This window comes from Ischnura elegans, chromosome 2 (genome assembly GCF_921293095.1).
Source record: "Ischnura elegans chromosome 2, ioIscEleg1.1, whole genome shotgun sequence".
NCBI lineage: Eukaryota > Metazoa > Arthropoda > Insecta > Odonata > Coenagrionidae > Ischnura > Ischnura elegans.
The window spans coordinates 125,597,548-125,617,723 of record NC_060247.1 but is presented as its reverse complement, the minus strand read 5'-3'; positions in this window follow the sequence as shown (position 1 = coordinate 125,617,723).

Genomic DNA, 20,176 nt, shown 5'->3' with positions numbered 1-20,176 from the left:
TGGAGTGGAAACGTGACATAATGAAAATGAAAAAGTAGGAGCAATTTCCACAATTTTAAAATTTATTAATACTACCGGTTAAGCTTTTCAGCATCATCAGTTCAAAACCGGTAGTATTAATAAATTTTAAAATTGTGGAAATTGCTCCTGCTTTTTCATTTTCATTACATTCAAGTGAGTTGAAGGAAGAACGGTAGCTAAGTGAGTACAGCGCCAGACCTGATGCTTTACCTGTCCTGATAATACAGGACATTGATGGCAGTACCCTGAGTTCAAACCCTGGGTGAAGCATTTGGACATCCTAAACAAAAATCTTCAAGTTGCAAGGTGTTTCAGGGAAAATGACTAGCCCTCAATTATCCTGAATGAGCAAAAATTCGCATAATCTGGAATCAGCTAGAACCTCTTCCCTTCTTATTCAACTTAACTTTGAGTCACTGTGTAGGAGCGAGCTGATTTCTCTCTATGGAACGATACTTACCGCGGGGAATTTTGATTGACTATTTCAGGGGTTTCATACAGATTTGAATCCAGAATTCTTCAACTACGGGACTACATCTTGAAAACTTGGTTACCACGCACTTCGAATGTTATGCATTATAAATTACCACTTATTCTCTTGAACTCTCATACCCAAACTTATCCTTGCTCGAAAACCATAGAAAAAAAAGTTTGTCAAATTTATTTCATTTTACTTTACTCTGCAGCATAGTATTTCTCATAGTCGTATCTATGTAATTCAGTCATATCTATAAAACTAAATCTTAGTTGTTAGAGGCACATTTTTCCTATTACTTACGAATTCTTACCTAAAATATCGGTAGAATCAATGGTAAAATGTGTAACATCATAATGTCTATTATTTGATACATGTCTTCCTTGATAATATTGCTACGACTTTAATTTTCATTTGTATGAATATATTTAGCGTTCAAGGGGCATAAGTCCCATAATATACATACAATAAATTTTTATTCTATTCTGTCCTACATGGTTTTTCATGAGGAGCAAATCTCCGTTTCCCGACAATTATCGAAAGTCCCGTGCATTCTTCAAAGTCAACAGGCACAATGGCTATTCTGGTTAAATAAATTATCATCAGCGAGGCGGATCCCTTGCCAAGAAAAATTGCATCGCGCCATTATTCGTTTCGCAGCGCAATCTCGCAACTGGAGCGGGCATCCACATAGTACTGGACCCACGGAGCTGCCACGGCGTGGACCGTCGCAACAAAATTAATGACAGCAGCGCTTCCAATTGAACGGCGTCACACTATTTCCCGGAGTACATAAGGGATTGTTGTTGGGAAGCTGGGCGAGGCAGCGCTGGACCCATGGGAGATGCGAAAAAGCGTCGTCGTCCGTTCACATGGCCACGCGGCCTCGGTAGGAGACCGCGCAGAGAGTCCAAGGGTGCAGCTGAATTGAAAGAGGACGGGCTGAATGGGGTGCAGGGTGGGAAAAAATGTGACGGAAGGGAAGCGGAATGAGCCGGCTGTAATAATGGTACGTGCAACGTGACTTGAGACAAGGCGGACAAAAAACTGACAATGCACTTTTTGCCCTTGGCCCTGGAAAGCGTGGAAGCATGCGAGGAAAAAAAGAAATAAAAAAATCAACAAAAAAATTAGGCACTCCAGATTATTGGGACGAAAGAATTTCCTTTATTCATCGCAAGAATCCTGTATAGATCACATCAGCCCTTTTTATTCGAAAGAAGAAAGCCATTGGAAATCTGTTAAGATTCGATATCATTTTTCAATAAAGCTTTTTCCGGAAAATACACGGAGTACGGAGAAGAACGACAAGAATGCATATAAAGGGAAAATACTAGATTTGAATGGAAAAGAGTCTCACTCATAAATCCTAGATAGAACACCAGACGAGAAGGGAATGCTGTACAAGGAATGGCAGAAGTTCGAACAGCAATAAATTTCGCATTTCCTTCGTACAAGAGGGTTATTTCAGATTTTATAAAAGCAGACACCCCACCACTGAAAAAGTTCTTCGAGTATCAGAATCGGATTTCTCGCATAGGTACCTGCTTATCGTTTACCATTTCAATAGCTTGGCAGTAATAAAAATGATGAATCTTATCCGTCAAAAAAATAGACTCATGTTCTACAATTTCAATCCATCATTGCACATGAAATTTCAAGAACGTTGTTCATTACAGTAAGGAAACCTTGAGATTGATGGATAATCGACTAATAGAGGCAGTAACTAAGGATTCATGTCCTAGTTTAGCTGTTATCTGTTAGTATGCCTAATAAGTAACTATCAGCTATAATTAAACTATGTAGAAAATCTCACACCATTTTATCGACGGAAAAATTAAGAAATAATTGCAGTATTATATGTAGGCATGCCCCTATCAAGATGAAATTCTGCCAGTGCTTTTTAGTTTTGCAGAGTCTACTGGAGCTATAAATAAATCAATAAAGGGCCGAAGAGATTTTTTTAAAGGCGTGCATGTGCTCTGGAAACAAAGTTTGAATCACTTCCGCGGAATCGGGCCAATCCCAGCTGCATCCAAGGGCTGCGCGAAAAAATGACCGTGCTCTTCGCGAGCTAAAACCATCTTAGATGTAAGGAAAGGAATAAAAAGCCAACGATTGCGACATTTGAAGAGAAGGGACTTCACCGAAGCCCCCTGCATGCAAAGTTGGAAGCTACACTCTCTCACACACACACACACACAGCTCTGAGTAAACGTTTGCTTTGCCTTGCTTTTTATTTTTAAAAAGAAGATATTTGGTTCTTTATTTTCCTTCCACTTCCTCTGGCTCACCGATATCGCAACTTGTGCAGCCGCGGGCGGGCCCCCGAAACTGAGAAAGGCCATAATGAGCAGGGCCCCTCTCTTTCGGCGTGGTCGGCGACATTTCAAGTCAGCGGAGCAGGAGCTCACGGATGGGAGAAAAGAGGAAAAAACGCCAATCCGGCGGACTTATCGACACACAGCTGGAGGAGCAGAGAAGCAAGCGGCGGTGGCGCATTCCGGAGAGGGCGCGGGAAGTGAGCAGAGGGTGCAGAGGGGTTTGGGGGGACACTTGGGGAGAGGGTGCGGCGAAGTGGAGGCGCGGAAGGAGAGGTTGGGAAAAGTGCATGCTGGGCGCGGAAGGAGTGTTTGGAGTTTGAGGACAGCTTGTGAGCAGAACGAGTTAGAGCGGTGGTAGGAGAAAATAAGGATGGAACACGGTAAAAGAACGAAGATTTTTTTGGAATGAGAACGAACGAAGGAATCTTTCATAATAATATCGGAAGCGTAAACAGAAAAGGACTTATAGTTGGGAATAATATTTTTCGAAGCGACTTTCTCCTTTTGAGGTTAATATTAGATAGTTAACTTACAATCATCACGCTTCATCAAGAGGATTACTAGAAAAATTACTTTTATAACTATAAAACGTTTTAAAATAGAAAGAAATGAGTATGACAACAAGAAACCTTAGAAATCTATTCTGCTCCAGTAAAAATTACAGGAAATGAAATGGAGATAAGCTTCTCTAGGACGCCAGAGACGGTCTGAAACATGTGTGACGGACGAATGACAGATACGTCAATTTAAGGGTTTGGGAGAGATACGAAGGAGGTAGCAGTGGGGTGTGGATGCAGAGATGCTGAAGGAGAGGACTGGCGGAAAAGGGCTTTCGGAGTGTGGGAGGAGGGTTTGGAGTTTGAGGACAGCTTGTGTGCAGCAAACTGAAATAGGCGGTCAAAGGAAATGAGGTTGTAACACGATAGAATAATGAAGTTTGTTTTTGGACGGAGGACAACTGTCTTTCATAATAATACGAGAAGCCTAGATAGAAAAGGAATTCCAGATGGGAATCGTTAAGACTTAGAGAAATAAAAAAGCACTACTTTTGCGAGTGGACTTTCACACAGTCACGGGTTACATCGGAATACATGGGTTGTATCCCTTGCAAATTTAATGATTTATTGCCAAGCTATTTCATTTTTTTAGCGGTAATGGAAAGAGCATACGTATAGGTGGAACTCAAATCACCCCAACGCGCACTGGTTGTTTTACAAACGACTGAGTCGGTGTCCAAAAAATTCACACAAAAAACATTCTAACGGTGCATCTACTGAGGCGTCTAGCGGGATAGGTTTTAGACTTTGATGAATCTGTCTCCCAGCGACAAGCCCCTTTGCTGTACTGGATAGGATTTGATTGGATTCCGTCACGGAGTCATCCCAAACGCCACTAACTTCATCAGTGGATGAGTCCTTGGTTTCGCACAGGAATTAATCTGGAACGATTCAAGCACAATATCCTACCCCCGGAAATCAATCTCTATATATAGTGGGGAAAATGGAAAAAAGCCTTCTTAAAAACTGAGGAGTAGAGTGGGTACGGGTGACGAGGGATGAGGTTATATGTATAGCCAGGGTAGGGAAGAGTAGATACGAATTGAGCAAAGCTTGTGAACAGAATGATGACTAGGAAAAAGGGTGAAGCACAATATGAGAGCAGAAATATCAAATGAAAATCTTTGTAAATTTCACATGTGATATCATATGAGAAATTGTACATTATTATATATTGTATCATATATTAAATTTACATAGTTTTTATTCCTTATGAAGCTATTTCACGAAGTCACGCCTCAAACTATTAATCTTTAGCAGAGATGTCATTAGAAAAAATATCAGAACCCATTCAGCAACTGCTATAAAGGGAAATCTCTCGTAGGGTCAAATAAGACGAATTTTCCTTCCTCCGTAATGTGCTGTTCTTCTAAAATTCCTCAATAGGAGAAAATAAAGCCTATGTGGACCGATGAAGGAAATAAAAAAACCGTTTGCAACGAAAGTGACGAAAGAATATTGAGCGAGTCGACGGACAAAGAAGAGAAAATATAGCGGTACTTAGAAGTGGGAGGTGGAGTGGTAGTAGTGTGGGATGGGTGTGTTAAAAGTACAAGCATAGCGTTAAGGCTAGAGGAGTGTCTGAAGTTGAGGGCAGTTTGAGAGTGGCGAGACTGAAGGTCTTACTAGGTGACGGCAGCGGCCTATAAAAGGTTGAAGCATAGTACCTACAAATACAAGTTTTTCAGGTTACATGTAAATACGGAAGCTCATACCGAAGACCAAGTAAAAAGATAGAGTGAGAAAGATAAAGATCTGCTAAAAATAAAAGAAAATCGGAACACTTGGAACAAAAAAAAAAAAAATGCTTGCCAAAAACAATCAAAGAGAGTAACAGTATATATTCCTTCCAAAAGCATGTGAAACTGTAGCTATTTACCGACAAAAATATTATAGGGAATATCCCATAGAGGTATAATAAAACCATATACTTTTTTTAAGTTTTGATATTTCAGTATCATATTTTTCTTAATTGTATCATTACTGAGTATTAATTATGTATTTAAAGTTCATATAGAAGATATTTTTGTTATTAAGTAATGTACACGTGTTACGATATTTTTCTGAAGATTAACCCAACAACAGGCAAAAGTCTGTGGAGTCACCTTAAGCTTGAAACTGGTTTTGTATCTGTGTTGTAATAAAATAAGTAAGGATCAATAAATATTATTATCGCTGTAATCAAAAGAGGTACACGGTAAATTATCTATGTCATGAGGCATAAGGAATACGTCAGAAACATGATGGAGGAACTATTTGAAGGAAAAGCCTCCCAAGGAAGGCAAAGAGATAGTTACGGAGAGGGGATCAAAACGGACAGAAAAAGGAAGGACGTTGAAGTTACTGAAATGGCTAACGAAAGGTAGAAATAGAGGGCTGTAGATTACCAATCTTAGCATATTATTAAATGAATGAATGAAACATATATCCTGGTTGATTTAAAAGTTGGGCCGTCGAATTCCTAGGTTAAATATCCTCGAAAATGAAAGTCACTCGATGTAAGGAAAATGAACCAGCCCCCGAGATGAACTTGTGGAATCTACAAGCCTGCCAGTTAGTCCAAAATAAGATGCACCCTCACCAATTCAAACCAACCCATGCGGTGTAGGCGTACCAATACATGGGATATGAAAATAACTCAAGCCAATTGTTAATTTTGAGGAATGATATTAACAACGCGTGTAGTAAAAATAATCTAATTTTTCGACGGCATAATGGATTTTTTAGCTAGCGTATTGTGACTACAGAATCTTCGTCGCACCAACTTGTCGGAAAAACATATTTTGACAACCTAATGCATAAAATATTGACTTAATTAACTACTTTATGAAACTCAATCTAATTTAAGAAGTAAAAATTATAAAATTCATGGAAAAAAATTCCGCGCATGCGTGCCCCGTTCTACCCTATGTAGATTGAATAAAGAAAATCAGTTTCTAACAATCCATTATAATGTTATTTTTGTAGCTTCCCTGATTTTTTCTTAATTTATTATTATGAGTAAAAAATTATTAAAATCAGTAGAGACTCTCTTGATTTATTAAATAGTGTAACTAAACCGTTAATTTATAATTAGGCGGGATGACATTCGCCGGGCATACCTAGTAATCATATAAAATATATTGAAAAAAATTCAGAATTAAATTCCATTTCCATGGTCTAAATTAGGGGTATATAGGAAGGTCCACGCCTATGGATTACCGCCATACCACAGTAATTACGTAGATACACTAGCAGATCTGGGTTTGGTGGAAAATTTCACCATGATTAATGGAAAATGTTTTGCCATCATGATCGCTTCGCTTAAAGAGGAGATTTGTTTCTTTACATTTAAGACGGGATATAATTAATGATACAAAATTCTTGCGCGATTTTCTTCTTGAAAGTTTTTATTTGCCTGACGCTGGTTTATCATTAAGCTACAGGTGCTGCCTTGCATCTTTTCTTGATAAATAATAGCTATTTAAAGAGTTAATTTTTTTTTGTAACGCTGAACACTATCTTACTCTAATATAAATAGTACTAGCGAAGATTTTTCAAATTAATCCTCCATTATCCCCTATTTTTTACGCATATGTATGCACATACTCTGTACCGAAATGCAGCAAAGGTAACAGTATCTATATTAAAGAGATAAAATGTACAGATTTCAAATCACAATAATATTACGACAAGAAAAGCTGATGACGAAATGGAACATATGTATGCACATACTCTGTACCGAAATGTAGCAAAGATAGCAGAGCCTATAGTAAAGAGATAAAAATTTCAGCTTTCAAATCACAATAATATTACGACAAGAAAAGCTAATGACGAAATGGAACTACACCTTTATTCTTGCAAGTCCAATGCACAGACCACAATGCTTATTTCATTAATACAAATGTCGCACACATTAATGAGTAGCATGCAACACCTCATATAAACCTATTATAACTCAATTTTTCTTCTGGGGATCGTAAAAATGTTTTACATTTTCAGCTCTATTTAGGATTTATTTAAACTACGCATTGTTTTGTGATGTAAATTTTAATGACGAAAACATTAACTGCCACGATAATTATAATTGGATACAAAATTTTCAAATTTTCAAGATGAAAAATCTTGACATTAGATTTCTCTCAGAAGCAGCTCTGGGTTAGACAGGGTTAATTCGGGATCTTAAAAGACCATGAGTAGAATCCAGACCCAGGTTGACTTTTCCATCGTAATCTGTAACGTGTGTTTCATCGCAGTAAACGGAATTATGAGTCGATGGTAGGTACTAGAAAAAATAATGTTGCCAGAATATTCTAACCAGTTCAACTTGAGTGCTTAAAATATATAAGTGAACGATAATATTATCTTCTACAAAGGAAGAATTTCTATGAGAAATAAATTCCTCGGAAATTGTTTCCCGTCAGTGAGAAGTTTTATGATATCATTTATTTTACTATGGTTGTATTTTTTAAGTTCACGAGTAAAAGGAAAAAAACTGAATATTCATAAAATGTCGCTCCTCGTCAATCGTTTCTGGGATACACCGTCTTTATTATTATCCGAAAGAAAGGAAATCGCATAATCGTAAATTTGTAAATTGAATTAAATGAAAAAGAAATAACCGTTACCTTCTATAGACCGCACCGTTACGTCGCTGATGAGATAAAATGTTTCTTCTGGTCTTCAGTGTCTTCTGGTTCACGTGACCTTCCTGTTGTGTTGCCGGCCTCGGTGGCGGTGGGGTAAAGCCCTTGCCTTCTAAACCGTAGGCCTGAGGTTCGAATCCCTCCTGGGTAGGAGGTCCCTATCCAGATCATGGATGTTTGTGTCATGCATTGCTGATTCCTCCGTTGTAAAAGGCCTCTATGTGCTGTTTACGGGAAAGTTGAAAATAAATACATAAATGTTGCTTCGGCCTTAATATTCCAGCTAAAATGCTGAATAAATGGCGAGGCCCCCCCAAAACCCTCGCGAAGGTTCTTTCGGAGTTAAGCGAGTGATTGGGTGTGAGTTTATTCAACGGAAGCAGCCTTAGCGAGGCCCCCAAAACCCTCTTGAAAGTTTCCTTCATGGTTGAACGAGTGTTTGTGAAGGATTTCCGGTAGAGAGGCTGGGGTTGGTCATTGCTGGTCACTGAAATCTTCCCGTTCCAGCATACCAACACAGTGTTTTGTTTATGCCTTCGATGAGGTCCTCAGTTACGGCCATTGGAATGTTTTCATTTCCCAGCTGAATAACCCGTTGTCCGCTCCTTAACGACGATGCCGTTGAATCCGCAAAATGCAAACTTCATTGCTCGTTTAAAAAAATTGCAATCAGAAGTAAATATATTGCAGTATTTTATATTTTTTAATATTGAAAAATATCTTGGGGATATACACCACTGTAAATATTGCTCTTCTTTTGTTACAGAAACATTCAAATGGTAATGAAGCATAGAAACCAAAAACCGGATATCAAAGAACCGAATTGTTTTTCAAAGTGGGTACGATATTCATGAACAATATGTTTTATAATAAGATACGAGATAATGTCAAATTTACATCTTGAATAGATGGGTGGCTTATAGCACTATAGGGAGATGGCACCCACCGCATCTTGATAAGGGGGCTTATATGTCGGGAATGGCTGGAGTGGGTAAGTAGAAAAGTGGGTTTAAGTCTTCAAAACTCACCCCTCGTATCTCGTGACACAAAAAGCAAGCGACGATAAGATAATGAAATAAAGCAGAAAGTGGTCCAAGCCAGGAATGAATTCGAAATTTTATGCTAAAAAAAACCTAACCAATTTATTTAATGACAAGGATACTGTCTCCTAAATTTTTTTTAAGTACACGAATTCTAATTTCTGATAGAAATTCATCATCTTTAGGCCAAGGAGCGCATTTTTACAGATCGCAAGTATGTAACAAAGTGCAAAAGTTTTTTATTCCTTCCAGGTTTACTTCAGACTTGTAATGGAAAGAGTAAAGCCTGCTGATCCCATTCCATTGAAAACATAGCGCCACAAGCCACTCAATTACTGCATGAAAAACGCTCGATAAGTTACAACAAAAATGTTCCAAGTTTCCCTTCAAAGTTTAAATAACAATTTACAGGTATGATGTTAGGTATGTATTATAATCACAGAAATCTACACAAACAATTCACCATTTCTTTCCTCGTATTTATTCGTATTTATTCGTATTATCGTACAAGTTCAAAAATATACGAATAGGGGCCTACAGATGTCGTCCATAGTCCATATCCCTTTCAAATCTTTTTTGGACTACGCAATTCGAGGCTCATGGATTGCCCAGAATGAAAATAGTGAACCGAAAAAGTATTTCTCGTTAAAGTGGTTAGCACGGATTCCACTCTATGCATGGAATATTTTCACTCATTCCTCCTACCCAATAGACAGTATAAACCCGACTAGCACCCCCTCTCTCCTCCAGCAACCGGAATGACGTTCTGAAATCTGGGCAAGAAAAGTTGACACGTTTTTTTCTAGATTTAAAGATAGCTTTGGACACGATACTAATCCAAAATTTTTTATGCACATTACAGTCATGCGGGTCAAACAAAACAGTTACGCGCGAGTTACTGAGTCATCGGAGGCAAAAAGTGGTTCTTTACGGAATTAGCTCTGTTGTAGTTTAAGTGTTATTAGGTGTCCCACAAAGAAGCGTAGTAGGTCCTCTTTTGCTCATTACGTATATAAATCACCTCTTTTCCCGAATTAGCAGTGAAACTGTCGTTCTTTCGTTTTTAACCTAAATGATGGAAGGTTTTTATGAACTATAGAGAACTCCGAATATATGTCAGGCGAGATTTTGCTAGAGAGTTTCTTTTTTTATTTGTTTTTTTGCTGGGATTCGTACCACCCGACTCACGTCTCTTGAGACTGCTTGCGTGGAAATACGTAGATGTAGATGAATCTGAATAATCTTTCTACTTGCCTAAATCCTCGTCCCCATAAATTCAATGAGAACTAAACCGTCAATGTTCATTTGAATTCGACGGCAATGCCGTGTTTACGAAAATATATTCCATGTGAAGGAAGAGTTGGTCTTGAATGCTAAGAAGCTGCAGTTCCACGTGCCAGAGAATACAAAGTGTATCTTCGGAATAGTGTTAGGGTTCGATGCAGAATACTGGACTCATAATGATACGTACCTTGAAATACTAATCAAAAATAGAAAGTGGATCGAATAGTGATTGTTTCAATTGCATTTTAGAATCGTCTTCCTGCGCATCGATCGTAGCTACGCGCAAAATTACCAAATGCATCTTGGAATTCCATAAAAAATTCAGTGCGAATGGAATCAGTAAATGTGCAATGATTCAAATTCATTCTACCGAGATATGTGTATACCAAGAGTCACTTTCAACCTCTCCAAAATTAAGTATTTTCATTTTTGTATTGCCGTCTTTAAGATAATCCGTCAACATTCAATGAATGAAATTACAAATAAAATACATATTAATCGAAAAACATATAAAAACAATTGCTATTGAAGAACCGTAAAAAATACAGAGACTCGTGAAAAGTAAGAGCAAAGATCTTTACCTTTGCTAACCGTATTTAGCAAGTTGTGGGTGCGCCCAAAGAGTTACGCGCTTACGTTCGAAGTTATTTACTCCAATTATGAAATTCGAAATGAGAAAATCTTTTGGCTCAAAAGAGATTCGAACTGGGATCTCCTCAGCACCAGCCTGGCGTTGTACCAGTTACACAATCAAGACAGATCGAGGTGAGGATAAAACAATATGAACAAATACTGTTCTTGCAACAAAATGTAGTTGGCAATCATACTCGCTAAAAGACTGGGGAAGGGAAGACAAAATGATATCGCAAAATGCAGACAAAATTAGCATGCAGTGATCTTATGTTGAACACCTTGGATGAGTAGCATAACAACTGAATAAGATAATTCACTTATATTACAATAAAAAATTATATTTCCCTGAGATATTTTGTTTCTCATGAAGAATAACTGACTCAGAAACAATTGGTATTGGATCGGTGAATTCACTACGAGAGATTTCCACAGAATCCGAAAAAAAGAAAACAGAAGCACAGATAGATTTCTTCTTCGTTGATGTGATGTGTACAGCTGGAGAAGGATGGTACGTTTGGTGGATGAGGGGATTGTGAAGGCGAAAAAAAGGCTTCCTCGGTTATCTTGAAGGATTTGCATCGCGAGGGGAGATGGCATTATCACCGCCGTCACTTTTCAACTCGTAAAGCCCCACTCGTAAGCATCCTGCCATTATCTCCGGAAGAAATTTCGCGACAGCGGCGGTGAGGGAAAAAATGCGCATGATAAGCAGCCTCCCGTTCCAAACCATGAGAGAGATTCCCTTTCACACATCTGCACCGTGGGTGCTCCACGAAATATATACGAATGACAATCCACTGCGCATGCGCGTACTCATGCATAAGGATGCTCGCTGAAGACGTGACGCGAACTCATCTTGGACGACTGCTCGTTCAGGTGAGGAATCCGCGGGATTGTTTTGGCAAAGTACGGATCGAAAACCCCCATACCTTATGATCGAACTATATCTCTCCTAGCCGTCTTATCCCATCCACAGGCAGCTATGAATGGCCAACAACATTTAAAATTTTAATAACAGCATAAATTCAATGTTGATGGGACAATTTATCGAATCTCAGGAAAGAATTGCGAATAAAAGTTGGCATAGTAATAAATCATGACATCATACAATGTTTTATTGTCGTATAATTCCTCTAATAATAATTTGTTCCATCACCAAAAGATAAATTTATCCTTCCAAAAGTCTAAATATGAAAATAGTTCTCAGCTTTCGTTAGTCAGCCATTAAATTACTTTTATGTAAAAATAAGAATAAATGTAATTCCACTGATTAAAATTGCTTAAAGAGTTGATGCACCTTAATTTGTGAATATTAAGAAATGTAATGAAAAAAATAAAACGAATCGAATAATCGGGGAAATAAAGGAATAACATAATGGGATGAAATAAATTTGGAGACTGGAAAAAATTTCTAAAGAAATAAATTGCTGCAGTTACAGCTTCAAAAATGTTGTTCAAATGCGATAGTTACTGAGATTAATACCATCGAGAGAAATTTTCATTTTATGCTAGCAAAACATATGGGCTGGATAGACATACGCCCAGAGTAATATTTCACTCTTTAAAGAAAGTTAAGGAAAGTGCGTTCCGGCACTGCTAATTTTGCCATGACGGCACTGATGAATACTTAAATCAGTTACCTTACTATTAACTTAAATTTTATGAAAGCTTGCTTAGTTTATCTGTTCAAAATAAAAAACAAATATGCTAACATCATTTTTTTAGAATACGCATATTTATAATACATGCACATCAAAATGATCATGATTGTCATTCCTGTCTTGACCTACGGGGTTCTGTTCTTCAGAGAAGATTGGTTTTCTTTCCAACACTTGCAATCCTGTATGAATTAGCAAATAAGAAGTCGTAAAATAAGACTATCCTTCATTTGAAATTGATGGTATTTGAATAATTAAAAGAAGTATCTTTATGCATAACAATTTCACGGAGAGTAGGGCTGACTCCTGAGATTGGGGCACATAGGAGTGTGTGGTGGCGTTGATTCAGGGCCTGGGTAGGGAGGGAGATTGTATGGTTGGCTTTGTGTTCATAGAGGGTTTGCCTTGGCCAAGTGATTGCGCAGGCCTGGGTCCCCGGATTGTAACAGATTACCCGGCAAAATACCCATCCTCCTGTCCAGGGGCCCGACGCAGGGCAATGAAGCACGACTATCCAGGACGGGTGCCCATGAGGGCGTAATTAGCGATCCGGCTGGATGGCTGCAATTAGATCGAGTGGTTACGGCAAACATCAGAATGAAATTGGGTCCTTAGCAAGGCGGGAGGACATTGTGGACCGCAATTTAATACCAGTCATAACAGTGGACTGATTCAATATGCTTGGGACAATGGAAGATCGAGCGTACCTGGGCCTTTAAGCATGCATGGTAATTGATAGGCATTCACGGAATTACAAATCAAGCGCGGGGCAATCATGTGATGCCGATGAAATTGGAGGATGAGAATCGTATCCTCAGTCACATTATCCCAGCTACAAACCTTATTCATTCTCCACCAGAATCACGTTCTCTTATGACTAAACACTGCATTGACGATCTTAATCCGATTAAGAGGCTTTATCAACATAATTAGGTCTTATGAATATATTTTTTTCTGAAAATCTCAATCTTTTTAAATCAATAAGTACCCATATACATTAAGAGTTCAAGAACATGGTGTCCAGGAATGAGCATAGAAATCGATTTTTTATTTCATAAACCAAGAGCATAATTTAGGGATAAATCAACAATTAACAAATTGTTAAAGACATTATTGACCTACTCATAACTTCGCAGGTATTTAATATCGTTTACGGTCCTTTATCAATCTTTTCTGAAAACCTAATGGTTTTTCCTCTGCGGGTTTATCGTCTTTCATAACTTAATGCACCTCAGAATTCCTTCCTAACTTCGCAAAAGATATATCAAGTGAAAATTAATTATCCGTTCACTTGCCGAAGCAATAAATCCAAAATCTTCAATTGGACTTTGCCACACTTATGTTAAAATAATCGTCAAATTTTCTTGGCACAGTGATTATTTATTTTTCAGGATGAGAATTGAACGTACATGAAGTGACTTTCCATTGTTGGGTACCCTTGAATAAAGAAAAAAAATCAGGTCATTCCTAATGGTCATGGAATATCTTGAAGAAAATGTCACAATTTGTTACCTTTCATCGATATAAAAATTAAGCCCAGACAAAATCAAAAACAAATTTATATTTCTGGTGAAAATATACGGATAATTTTAATTTAGCGTCTAAGATTCTTGAGCTGATCCATGATTTGTGTACACTTTTATAAGGTGATGAAAGTGGTGGGATAAATTCATAGCTCATCCGCTGTCTCGATGCAAGTATGGTTAAAGGGTGTAGCGCCATTAGGTCAACCAGTGGAGGAGATTGGCGCTGCATATCGAAGAAGAGAAAGAAGCTTCTAAGCCTCGGCTCGAGAATGCTCGCAAGGGCTTTAAAAATAATTTTCTGTCGAAGGTTCCTTAGAATAAAGAAGTGGAAATTGAAACTTCGTTTCCTTCGCACTGCCAAGCTGCAAACACCAATACGCAGAAATTCATCGGCCGACAATGTATTTATGTGGAATAAATAATCTCATGGCACGCACGGTTTTTGTAATTACTGAACCTTCTCCCTCGCGGGCGAATATTATTAAAATTATTGTTCACAGGGCAATCCACAAATTAAATTTCGCTGCACGTGAGAATTTTTTATTCATGCATAATAAGCACTCTCTTCCTTATTGGCAGTACGCAGTGCGACGCTAATTATTTCAATGGCGCCCTTCGCGACAGGAAGTACTTTACGACTTCCTCGCCGCAATTTTTGGAATTTGATTATAAATCTAAATTTTGTTATGCATACATATCCTGTATTGCGGCGCAGTGCGCTTTTTACCAGAGCATTTATTGCAAGGCGCCGGACACGCGCGTTACGACGAAGCGTAGATGAAGAAGTTTGATATGATGTATAACACGCTCGAGCCAACATGAAGTAGTATATGCGGTGCACATTGCCACTTCAAGGAAATTCTTAGGCCTTCGCTCCAGCTACAGGGACCTCGGACCGAATGGGCGTGTACTTGAACAGTCAAGGGTTTAATGAGGGGGAAAATATCTAAAACTCTTAACTGGCAATTAAGGATCAGCCAAGGTCTTTCCACGCAGAAAACTTTGAGATCATCATGCAGAACACCAATCTACGTGGCAAAAGAAAACAGGGGAAAAGCAACCAGGAAATGCTGCCCGTGCACGGCGAAAAATGCAAGATAGTACGCTGAATGCAAACTGATAGAAATCGCTGGACACGCAGAAACACAGAATATTTGAAAACAGACTTAAAATGCATAAAGGCATGCACGGGCCTTCAACTTACGAAATGATTTTTACACTCATTGGAAATAGAAAGATCTTAGATTTGGTGGATCATTTATTTGTTATAAGATATACCGCATATAATAGGAAATTGAAGACCGTACGCCACGTATAACCATGAAATTGAGCAGTGACAACAAAATAAATACGTTGACAGTTGACAAAATAAATACGTTGAGGCATGACTTTGTGAAATTGCTTCATGTTGAATTCAAAACCTTGTAAATTTCACATTAATGATTTTAATTTCGGCCAGTTTAGGATACCAATACAAAATGGGAGGCACTCAATGTTACGATATGGGAGGTGGAGGATTAGGGTGACCTATACGGCCACCCCTCCACAGCCGTGCATGTCAACCCTCACGTACCATTTTTTAACATTGCTTTCCTCCGGTTGTGTACAATTGTGCCCCTCCCATTTTGAAACTTGTATGGCTGAAATACCACCATACATTCCTTTGTACCTTCCCCACCACGAGTATTCCACCCGCACTGACTCTGTGTATAGATCATACTCTTCCTATATCCTGTATTTGCACCTGAAGATATCGCACAGCGGCGAAACTGATCGACATTAAAATCATTAATGTGAAATTTAAAAGTTTTTTTTTTAAATCATCAGATAAATACGCAATGAAGACCAATGGCCTCAATTATTTTTATCGTACTTCATTTTGCATCATTTGACTTCCCAATAGATAACGGTACGTACAGCTATGGAAGATAATAACCACGTTTTTTTCCTTTTCTTTTTTGATTTTCTGATATATTCATCTCCAATCAGAAAACTCTGACCTCCATTGACCATTAAATCATGAATTAGGCTGATGGAAGCAATAATAGATATTTGAAGAGGTAAAGGTTGACCCTAATTTCTCCACGAAGCGGTACCAATATAAATTGAATATAATAATTCAAAGAACTCAAAAGTAGTTCACGTCATTGATGTTTCCGACTCGGTATTCTATTTGAAACAAGCGATAAGAGGGCTCCGTAAGAGGAATCAGCCACAAGGATGTATGAGGCAAAATTTTAACAAAGACACTCTTTATAATAGTGAACAATATACCAGTATTTTATAGCAATGTCAGCATTTCCAATAATAAGATACTACGTTCATAACTGATTGAAATTAAAACCTTTCGAACGTAACAGAACGGCCTGTTGTTGGTGTCAGAGAAAAGACCCCCTTAGAGAAAAATAGAAGGGATAAAATCGATTCACATTTTGTGAGAGTGGACCCGACCAAACATACTCAAAGTTCGTATTAGAAACTACGTAAAATTCTATTACATTTCAAAATACCCAAATGAACTTACTGAAAAATTCTTTACAATGCTAGTGAACGCTTAAAATATTATACAGATAGCTTAAATTTTAAATCAGCAACATCGTTTACTCTGCGATTTACATTCCGATTTACATTCCGAGTTACATTCCGATTACACTCCGAGTTTACTGTGTTCTTACATAGATCGATCCAATAAAAGGAGAAACCTTGGCTGTGGATAAAATTAATATCTTGTGCGGTACATAACCGCAGCGCAGATAACTGCATTTTGGCAACTGCATTATGCCATGTCAATATTCGCACCCTAATTTACATAAGTACAGCCTATCGCGGCTTAAACACCAGAACTGCATTTAGTCTGTCGGGTGTGGCTTCCCTGTAGCCTTTCTATCCAATGAATTCCTTGATGAATGGATCACACTTAAACATCTCTTTGTAATACTGCTTAACTCACGATGAACGATGCTTAAATTATCCCTATGGTTTTACGTCTTGCTATCCATGATTAATAGAAAAGTTGACTGATCTGTACATCAATTAGAGATTCAAAACAGTATTTTCCTGCCAAAAATATTTGCTGTAATTTCGAAAACACCACGACGCATTCACCCGTTTGCTTACTTGTGACGCACTACCTTTTTTTTCGTTCTAAAAATCCCAGCCTGTATAACTCGAGAAAAATGCGTCTTACAATAAAAAGGATGGTAGCCACGAAAAAATCGACAAAATTTCAGATATTCTTCCAAATTAAATTAGGTACGCAATCTTTAGTGCTCTTCATCGCTTCCGAGTCACATTTTTGAGAAAATTTGCACCATTCTGCATCTTTAAAGAAGATAATTTCCTCAACAGGAATGATTTCATTTTATTTTAACTTGTCTTAGGGAATGCATATTTTGCATTTTTCGCTTGTTAAATATCCGAATTTTTATTTATAAACATGATCAGCTCCGAAAGCTGGTTAAAAATTGAATTGGTTAAAAACGTAAGGTGTTATTCACTTTGACGAAGTAAAAATAAGAGTACCTAACGATAATAAAAACAATTCGCGACGGAAAGACAGGAACTTATAATTAAAGGTGTCAAGGAAAAAGAAATTTTAGCATGTATTCAACGGTAGACATTTTTCACAACGAGTCAAAGTAGTGGGAATTTGGATTTGACTGTAAAAATATTCGCAGAGACCTACAGAAAGCAGCAGTGCTGAGGGGAAGATATTCCGGCACAAGTATCTACAAACGGATCCCTCAAAAAAAGGTTTGTCGTTCATGAGTGCCCTCACCATCCTATAAATGGAACGACAACGGGGAATTCAAAACTTCGTGCACACGAAAGCAAGGGGAAAAGCCGTCGAATAAGGGCCATAACAGGCTGCCATGAGCGATATGAGTTTTTTTCAACGTGTTCCGTAATTGGGGAAGAGAGCGTGTCTTACTCTCCAGAAAATTGACGAATACGAGCGTGTTCGACACAAGAACTCGTCTAATAAAACGTAAGGATTGTTACACTTTCGACTTTTCCATGACAAAGGGTTGTCAAAATACGGAAGAGGGTGATAGAGCGGATTATGTAAGGAGACAGGAGTGGGAGGAAAAAAATAACAGGAGTCGGTTTTGCTATAAGGATGGGGGCAAAAGGGTCAAATATCGGAGAAATGAAAAGCCTGCAAAAGTGAATGTCACTCACAGGGAAAATTCAAAGGGGCTGTTAATGCTATTATCGCACGAATGAACAAATAAAATGTATTCTACGATTTTAAATGATGATTCAAAAAACAAATGAAAAATATACCATAGGATATGTGAAATGATATTAAAAATAAAAAAATAACCCACATAAAAGAAGGATAAAATGTAATAAAAAAACTACGCATTCCAGTGGTTTTCGAGTTTACTTTGTGAAACTCTGAGTTCGTGGTTAATATATTGAAGACACCCTCCTGTAATTATCAAGATGAAATATAATTATTTCTCATGACGAGTCGTTAATATACCTGTATTTTAATTACCCTTCCCTATAATGTATATAATAATTATATCCTTATAAATATCTTTAGCCACAAATATTTCAAACTTAATATCATGCATTATAAATTTATATTCCCAAAATGTTTACAACAATATGCAATAACTATTACCACAACTTACTTCACTATTAATTCATTAACATCAGCCTTGTGTCACTTTGATTGTTCATAGTTGATTTGCATACAGATTGTAGCTTTATTAAAAATTAGTAGTAACTTGGTTATGAGAAGTCAACGTTAAATTTTGTTATTTTATGCATTGCATTTGGCCAGTTATGCATTCCTGTTTTATTATTCCTTCCACTTATAGTTTATGCTCCCCAAAGTCCCCTTTAATCAGATGGGATAGGCTTTCATAATGCTGCTGAGGGAAAAAATGGGTTTAAATTGCATTTTCATTAGTGCTTTACCTCTTAAAATGGTGTTTCTAGCCAATGGAACCTTGCGGAATAAAGTTGACATTCTATAAGAACTTAAATTATAATGCAAATATAGGGGACTGGAATTAGTTACCTCAGTCTGTTCTGTAAATGGATTAAGTATAGAGGAAGCAGTTATACAATTACTAATCAAATCCTAGGGCGATAAAAAGTAATAAAATGTATGCTATTTTCAAAATGTTAATGAAATAGACTACAATCTTTGGATATTATTCCCGAAGTTAAAAAACTAAATATTCAGTGTTTTTCATGAGAAATAAAAGTCATTAAGTAACAAAATAATGACAAAATATGGGAAATATTTCTTGAAATAGCTCTCAGAGGCCAATATGTCTGAAAAAAGTGACACTACAGCCCATTTCCTCTTGAGATTTTATCATCTTGAAAAAAGATATGATTGAGGTGATTTGGAATCCAGAATTTGATGTTGGAGATTCTTAGCAGTGATAATGAAAACCAGAAGCAAACAAATACAGGTCGTGCAACAGAAAATATACGATATCTTCGACCAAGTTACGGAGTGCAGAGAACATAATTTCTTCCAGACAGATCTTCTAGGTGCTCCAGCGTGACTGTGCACAGCGCTTATTTGCGCGTCTACGACATGATTCATTGTCCTCGTGGGAAAACGCTGATTGGAGAGAGAGCAGTGAGAATAGGCAGGGGAATGAATAGGGGTCAAGGAAAAGAAGTAGGTACCCATGGGGTATGGAGAGAATGAAAGAGAAAATTTATGGATTCGAAAGTGAAAGGAATGGTCATGTAATCACGATGTCGGGAAGCCAAGGAATGATAATCACCAATTATTTCATTGACTATCGTTTTTAAAATTGTATGCGTTAACTATTGCTGACAATAATTTCAGGCATAATTTATTAATTTCTGTTTTATCACGTTCGATTCTTAGAACTGATTTGAGCCTATACAATTGCCATTTTCAACCTATCCGATTACCTTAAATATTAAAAAATTTATATCCAAGAAAAAATGAAAATGAAAATTTACAAAATTTCAGATACTGGAAAGAATAGGACACGGTTTAATTTATACGCTCCGAAAATTTCAAGATGA